This window comes from Scyliorhinus torazame, chromosome 6, assembly GCF_047496885.1.
Source record: "Scyliorhinus torazame isolate Kashiwa2021f chromosome 6, sScyTor2.1, whole genome shotgun sequence".
In the NCBI taxonomy this organism is placed as follows: Eukaryota; Metazoa; Chordata; class Chondrichthyes; order Carcharhiniformes; family Scyliorhinidae; genus Scyliorhinus; species Scyliorhinus torazame.
Window position 1 is genome coordinate 81850475 of NC_092712.1, and position 7594 is coordinate 81858068.

Consider the following 7594-nt stretch of genomic DNA (forward strand, 5'->3'; position numbering starts at 1 on the left):
AGACAGCCTGAGAAATTGGAGTTAAGCAAGGAGATGAATTATGATCTTATTGAATGGTGGAGCAGGCCAGCTGACCTACTCCTATTTTTAAGTTCTTATTTCCATATTTCCATTTTGCATGCTGAGTACGATACCTTAGACACTTTTTTTATCTTCTGATATTCTTCCCTGAGGCAAGAGTGAATTTTAGTTCAACGAGCTGATGCAACCAGCTGAACAATTTTGAATGAATTAAACTGACAAACCTAAAAACATGTTCAGTTCAAGGCTTCCATGTTGTATAAGTTTAGAATGCGGACAATACTATTTTTCCAACCCAACAAAAGGAGATGTTACCAATTGATGAAATTACTGTTCTTCACCAGTGCAGGTGGCACTTTGGACTGGCTATCAACTAGGCCTCATTGGGCCCTGTTTGCTCAAGAATCCTCCCCACTTCCTCCTTAACCTGGTAGTTCTGTTTGTTACAGTACAAAAGAGGTTAAAAAAAAGTATAATGTAACAGCCACTGCGGAGGTCCTGCCCATTCATGGATTACTGTTCCCATGGTAACTAACATTTGCTTAGTTCACAACAGCAAACAGGGAAGGAATGGCATGTCAACATGCAAGATAAAAGGAGTTTATCAGTAAAATTAAAAGATTGATGAGAAGGGCAAATGAGAGGGAAATCCAGCAGAAGTCTCTTTACTTGTTTATGGACTATAAAGTAAGAAATATGATTTATTCAGCACTTTTAATGTTGTAAAACAGCCAAAGGCACTTCATGGAGGAATGTAGGTGAGGGATAGAAGGAGTGACCGAAGGCTTGGTTGAGGGGATGAGTTTTCAGGAGGCCTTTTAAAGCAGGGGGAAATGGAGAAGAAGGGGATTTTGAGAGGGAGGTGTAGAGCGGAGGATTAAATGTTACTGATGGCAGAGTAAGTAAGTAAGTAAAGCTACCTTAGTCCGAGATGACCATAGGCTGCTTTTCCCTTTGAGGGAGAGAGCTGACCGGTGGTCATTGAACCTGCATCATGAACCAGCTGTCCAGTTAACTGAGCTAAACCAACTCCCAAATCAAAGTGCAGAATGTGCACATCGATCCCACTTCCGCTCGCTACCTCCCACTATCTTTGATGGCTGAGGAGGGGGAAGACAGGTGCATGAAAGTCATGAAAGTGCATAAGGGAGAAAATATTGTTGCGGTATCTTGGATTAGATGTGTGGGAAGCATGGTGGCACAGTGGTTATCACTGCAGTGTCACAGTGTCAGGGACAGGGTTCAATTCCGGCCTCGGGTGACTGTCTGAGTGAAGTTTGTATGTTCTCCCCGTGTCTGCGTGGGTTTCCTCCAGGTGCTCCGATTTCCTCCCACCAATGATCTGCAGGTTAGGTGGATTTGCCATGATAAAATTCCCCCTCAGTGTCCAATGGCTAGCTGGGGTTACAGGGATAGGGTAGGAGAATGGGCCTCAGTAGAGTTTTCTTTCAGAGAGTCGGTGGTGACATTCGGAGGGTCGGTGGTGACATTCTGTACTCTAGGGATTCTATGAGCAACAGTTGATGCTTCAGCTCACCCACATTCTATTCTATGTAGAGATTTGTAAATGAGGACAAGATTTTTCATTTTGATGATCTGGAATCCAAGAGCAAAAATGAGATGTTGGAAACGGGGGTGGGAATTCCACTTCCGGGTGCCATCTACCATTTTTAAAGATCTATGGAGTCTCCCTCACTCTACAATGATCTAGCCCCGAGGTTTTATGTTGGGTGGGATTCTCCGCCCTTCCAGCCACGTGTTTCTCGGTGGGGGTAGGGGGGGGGGGGGGGGAGGCGGCATACGGTTCGCTATCTTCAGGATTCTCTGGTCCAGACTCTGGCAATGGGAATTCCCATTGAAGCCACCCCATGCCACCAGGAAACCTACTGGAAGGAGCGCACCACTGGCAGGATCAGAGATTTCCGCCAGCGTGAATGGCTGGAGAACTCCAGTCGCAATCCAGTTACATTTGAGTGAGGAGCGAGGAAAGCGAATGAAGTCATAGAATCTCTACAGTGCACAGGGAGGCTTTTCGACACCAACCCTCCGAAAGAGCATTCTATCTCGGCCTATTCCCCCACCCAACCCCCATAACCCCACCTAACCTGTACATCCCTGAACGCTAAGGGCAATTTAGCATGGCTAATCCACCTAACCTGCACATCTTTGGACTGTGGGAGGAAACCGGAGCACCTGGAGGAAACGCATGCAGACATGGGGAGAACGTGCAGACTCCGCACAGACAGTAACCTGAGGTTGGAATTAAACCCGGGACCCTGGAGCTGTGAGGCAGCTGTGGTAACCACTGTGCCACCGTGCCGCCCCGCGGTCAGTGGCAAGAAAGCAGAATCTTTGATGGGAGCCATGCTGGATCTCATGCCACTTGTCAGGGTGGGAACCATGTCAGCCCGGCCCACTTATTCATGGAGAGGCTGTGCATCACTCTTCCCAGGTCTGGGAAATCCTCCTCGGATTAAGTTGGCAGGTGAATGGGACTAGCATAGAATTCCCACCTGCCGCTTGCTCATTAATGAGCCAATTCACTCCCATTATCCTTGAAACCACCTCAATTTAGTGATCCCATATGGATTAAATGGAGGCCTCAAGGGCATCCCAAGCATTCGGAATGCTGCCCATCAGGTTTTCCAGTCACCTCCTATGGAGGAAAAAGGATCCCTTCATATCTTGCACTCTGGTTAAGGAACACAGCATCGGGGAGGGGGAGATGGCTGATAAAGCCCCTTGCCTTTACCACAGAGCCGAACCCCCTCTCCTGTGACCCCAAACAGTCCCTCATCCTACCTTCACTCACCTGTGGCTTTGGTCCCTCCACTATCCTGGCCCTCGGGAGGGTGCAGCCCCATCAGCGGTTACTGGGCACAATGACTCACTGATGGCTTCTCATTGGCCAGCAGCTCTCGGCAGATGGAGCTGCCGGCGACAGGAACCGGAATCGCTGGGAAAGCCTGACTGCGGCCAATTAAGTGCCTGAAGGGCAATTTATTCCATCTGGCCTTCCCCCAGAGAGCTGTTAGGGGTTCCCCTCTGCAATGTTGTTATAGTGACATAAAGGCTCATGAGGGATTGTGTAAACTCATCGTGGGTTCAAGTATTGACACAAGTCACATGGGAATGTTTCTACATAGATAGAAAGCTTGAAGACATCAGCCGCAGAGCTGTGTGCGTGGGCGTGCTCTGCTCAGAAGCAAAAATGAAACCAAGATTGGATTGCCTGACACACACCATTCTAGCGATGTCATGCTGCTATCCCTTTATTACAATACCCGCCTGTTCTCTGACTGGGAGCGAGACCCCTGTCGGCCTGAACAATCCTTCAGGAATGCCGGCAGCTTTAAAATTAATGTCAGAAATAATAGCAGTCAGATAGTGCGCAGATGGAAAATGGAACAACGAAACCAGGAGAGAGGTAAATGCAGTGGTAAACTGACCTGATGCCTATTTTGCTCCAGATAGGGTATTAGAATTTACCATAGAATTTACAGTGCAGAAGGAGGCCATTCGGCCCATCGAGTCTGCACCAGCTCTTGGAAAGAGCACCCTACCCAAGGTCAACACCTCCACCCTATCCCCATAACCCAGTAACCCCACCCAACACTAAGGGCAATTTTGGACACTAAAGGCAATTTATCATGGCCAATCCACCTAACCTGCACGCCTTTGGACTGTGGGAGGAAACCGGAGCACCCGGAGGAAACCCACGCACACACGGGGAGGATGTGCAGACTCCGCACAGACAGTGACCCAAGCCAGAATCAAACCTGGGACCCTGGAGCTGTGAAGCAATTGTGCTATCCACAATGCTACCGTGCTTTCAATTACCGTGTGTACTTTCAATTTTTGTTGGAAAGTGTACAATTGTGGATCCCAGAAGATTGGTTTGCCTGTGATCCCATCCATAACCAATTGGCCCATTGGTCTGCTTTCCTACAGCCTCCACTGAAGCTTGGCGGTTGATCTGAACACTCTCTGAAGGAGATTTCTGACATTTACCTCAGAGCAGCCGCAGAAGTGGGGAAGGAAGAAAAAGCCATGACAGAAAGCAGGGGAAGCATGCTGATCTGAGAAATATGCGGCACTGCCCACACCCAGCAGTACCAGCAAAATCTACCTCAGACACAAACGAGACGGTTTTCATAGAATCATAGAATCCCTACAGTGCAGAAGGTGGCCATTCGACCCATTGAGTCTGCACCAACCCTCTGAATGAGTACTCCAGCCAAGCCCACTTCCCTGCCTCAACCCTAACCCTAACTCTAACCCCTGCTCATCTACTTCATCTTTCTTCATTCAGCAGCTGAGAACTCACAAGGTCAACTGAACTGCCCACATTCGGACGGCAGAATAGACTGGCAAAGGCACATCCAGGTGGTAGATGTTGGGCAGTGGCAGAACAGCCCCCGCGCTTTCGGTATTTTTCCAACTGTTAGCACCATGGAGACATACTTGGTCCATACTTCTGTATCTCTGAGGCTGCACAGCCTCATCCAATTCCCCGTGTTTCTGTGAAGCTCGGTGGCCCAGTGTGCTATTGGGCTTTGCAGTTGAGGACATTCCACAGTTTTCATCCCAGGTCTGTGCTGAATGAGTTGACCTTGAGGTAGGCGCACTGTACACTGCCATTCAGCTGGGGAGGATGCAGCACAGGCCTTGGTTTTGGATCCAAATTGGCTTGGCTATTCAAGATGGCGCCGGAGCGTGGTGAGTCTCTGTGAGCTCTCCCAAACAGACCCTCTTTTTACATCTCCTATAACCGTACTAATCTCTTAAAATTTAATTCTAACACTAACACTATCACTAACCTTTATCTTTTATCTTCCCTTGCAGGTTTGAAGATTCTCCAAGGCCCGTGGAGTGGACCTTTTGACCCGACTCGACCCGACCCGACTGCATTCCTGATGACCCTTCCCGACCTGGAAGCTGATGAGGCCCAAACCGGAAATGCGGCCCCAACCTCAATTTCAACTGCACCCGAACCTCAGAGTGCCTGACACTCCTGTATGCTACACCCGACGCCGATGTCTATGCATTTACTTTATGTACCTTTTGTTGCCCTATTATGTATTTTTCTTTTCATGTACTAAATGATCTGTTTGAGCTGTTCACAGAAAAATACTTTTCACTGTACCTCGGTACAGTTACAATAAACAAATCCAATCCAATCCGAATTCTGCTTAAGTGAGAAAGGTGATAAGTCTCTGCTGTGACACTTCCTCCTTTGCCCCCTCACTGTCTTTGACTGGCCCATCACAGTACTAACTGAAACACCTTCTCACTTTAATAAACTACTTGGGCCCCTGAAACCTAGCATGAATCCGGGCTCCCAGAAGATCCAGAAAGATAAAGGAAAGGTTAGGACCACAACAGATGCAAAAATGTATATCTATTACAAAGTAAGTTTACATCTGTGACTGCTGAGATAGCTCCTGTGCGTACATATTCCATGTGGTTAACTAGCTGGTCATGGGCCATTTCAAAGACATGATGACAGCATTCCAGCATTTCATTCACCTCTTAAAAGTCACAAATATGATTTAAGAGCTCAGATGCAGAGTATCTGACCTGGTTTAAAGGTTATTTGCGCTGTACAAAATATATCCCCTACAATGTAGAGTAAAAAAAAAGGTCTCACATTTACTTAGCAATTTTCACAACATAGTTACGCACTTTACAACATATGAGGTACATTGAAGGGTAGTCGCAATTGTAATGTGGAAAATGCAGTGTGCAATGTTCGCACAGCAAGATTCCAAAAGCAGCAATCCGATAATGATCAGATAATGTGTTTTTTAAGTGATGTTGATTGAGGAATAAATATTGTCCGGATCTCCACTGTTCTTTTTCAAAATAGTATCACAAAGTTTTATAACAATATCTAAGAGGGAAGACAGGGGGCTGGATTCTCCACCGCTTGCCAGTGATAGCAGAGTTCCCGATGCAGGAAAGAATCGAACGTGGGGGAGAAAATTGTCGTGTTGGGTGTTCTGATGCACAAATGATCCAACAATGCTGTAGATGGTACAACTGTTTTATTGTCTAAACAATGGTAACAACTAACTGCTGGCTTGGGTACGTGCTTCACCAGCTACCTGTGGACCCAGCCCTATCACTATCTTAGTGAGGCACTCAGCACATGGTCTATGTCTGAGTGGCGCGCTGTGAGCTCTGTGCTCTGAGCAATCTCCTGGTAGAATGAGTGGGAACTGTGGTGTTCCCTGTTTTATAGTGCGTGTCCTCTCGCTGGTGATTCGCTGCGATGTTGTGTGTGTGCTGGTTGGTCCAACTGCCTGTCCATCAATGTGTGTGTGATTGCACCATGATATGCTGATGTGGATATCATGACATCCCCCCTTTCACAAAGGATATGTGCCTGCATGCTAATAAATAGAAATGTGTACTGAGCGCATCTGAGTATGTGTGTGCAATATTTACAACATGTACATGCGGCTAAACTATATACAGAGGAAGGTGTCAGGTGCAACAGAACAACGAGGTTGTACCAATAACAGAACAAATGCAATCAGCAAACGGCGAGTGAAAACTTCTGGAACAATGAACGACAAGAAAAGAAACTCGTTAACAGTACTGTAAAACAATTCAGTGAGTCCAATGTGCTAACAGGCTCATAAGTCAAGTCTCTCAGGTGGACGACGCATTCGGATTGACCGCCTCAAGGGTGGGTCAGGATCCACCGGCTGAGGAATGGGCCTGGCCAAGGGCGAGAGAGGAAGAGGCAGAGTGGCGGGAAGCTCAACAGAGTCGACATCAGGGACAACAGGAGGGCATGGCACCGGTGCATGATCTCGTAGCGAGCGTGGAACCAGACGAAGGGCCCGCCAATTACGGCGGCGAATGGAGCTATCAGGCATAGGATCCAGGAATGAGCGGGGAGCCACATGGCGGAGAACCGCGGCGGTTGCCGGCCAGCCGACAGGTAGGTGGATGCGGACGTTGTCTCCAGGCGCCAGGGAAGGAAGATCAGTCGCCCGAGCGTCATGTGCCACCTTCTGCTGAGCACGCTGTTGTTGCATCCTTCGCAATACTGGAGCATGGTCGAGGTCAGGAACATGAATGGACGGCACAGTGGTCCTGAGGGTGTGACCCATCAACAGCTGGGCTGGCGAGAGGCCCGTGGACAGTGGGGCCGAGCGATAGGCCAGCAGGGCTAAACAGAAATCCGATCCGGCATCAGCAGCCTTGCATCCGGCAGCAGCAGCCCCGCTTCACAATGTGGACGCCCTTTCCCGCCTCGCCATTCGACTGAGGATGCAAGGGACTGGACGTCACGTGTGTGAAGTTGTATAAAGTGGCAAAGGAAGACCATTCTTGGCTCGCAAATCAAGGCCCGTTGTCAGACATGACGGTGAGCGGAATTCCATGGCGAGCGAAGGTTTCTTTGCATGCCCGGTTGACAGCTGATGACGTCGTGTCGTGCAGGCGTATGACCTCCGGATAACTTGAGAAGTAGTCAATTAGAATAATGTAGTCCCTGCCGAGCGCATGAAAGAGGTCCACGCCCACCTTCGCCCACGGGGACGTTACCATCTCATGGGGC

The 7594-nt window shown here is 48.6% G+C and overlaps 1 long non-coding RNA gene across 1 annotated transcript; it reads left to right on the forward strand.

Annotated features, from left to right (window-relative positions):
• Positions 1-557: 557 nt before the first annotated feature.
• Positions 558-5207, forward strand: LOC140425719 (uncharacterized). Its single transcript, XR_011947948.1, has 2 exons — positions 558-708; positions 4867-5207. It is a non-coding gene; the product is annotated as an uncharacterized lncRNA (long non-coding RNA).
• The last annotated feature ends 2387 nt before the right edge of the window (positions 5208-7594 follow it).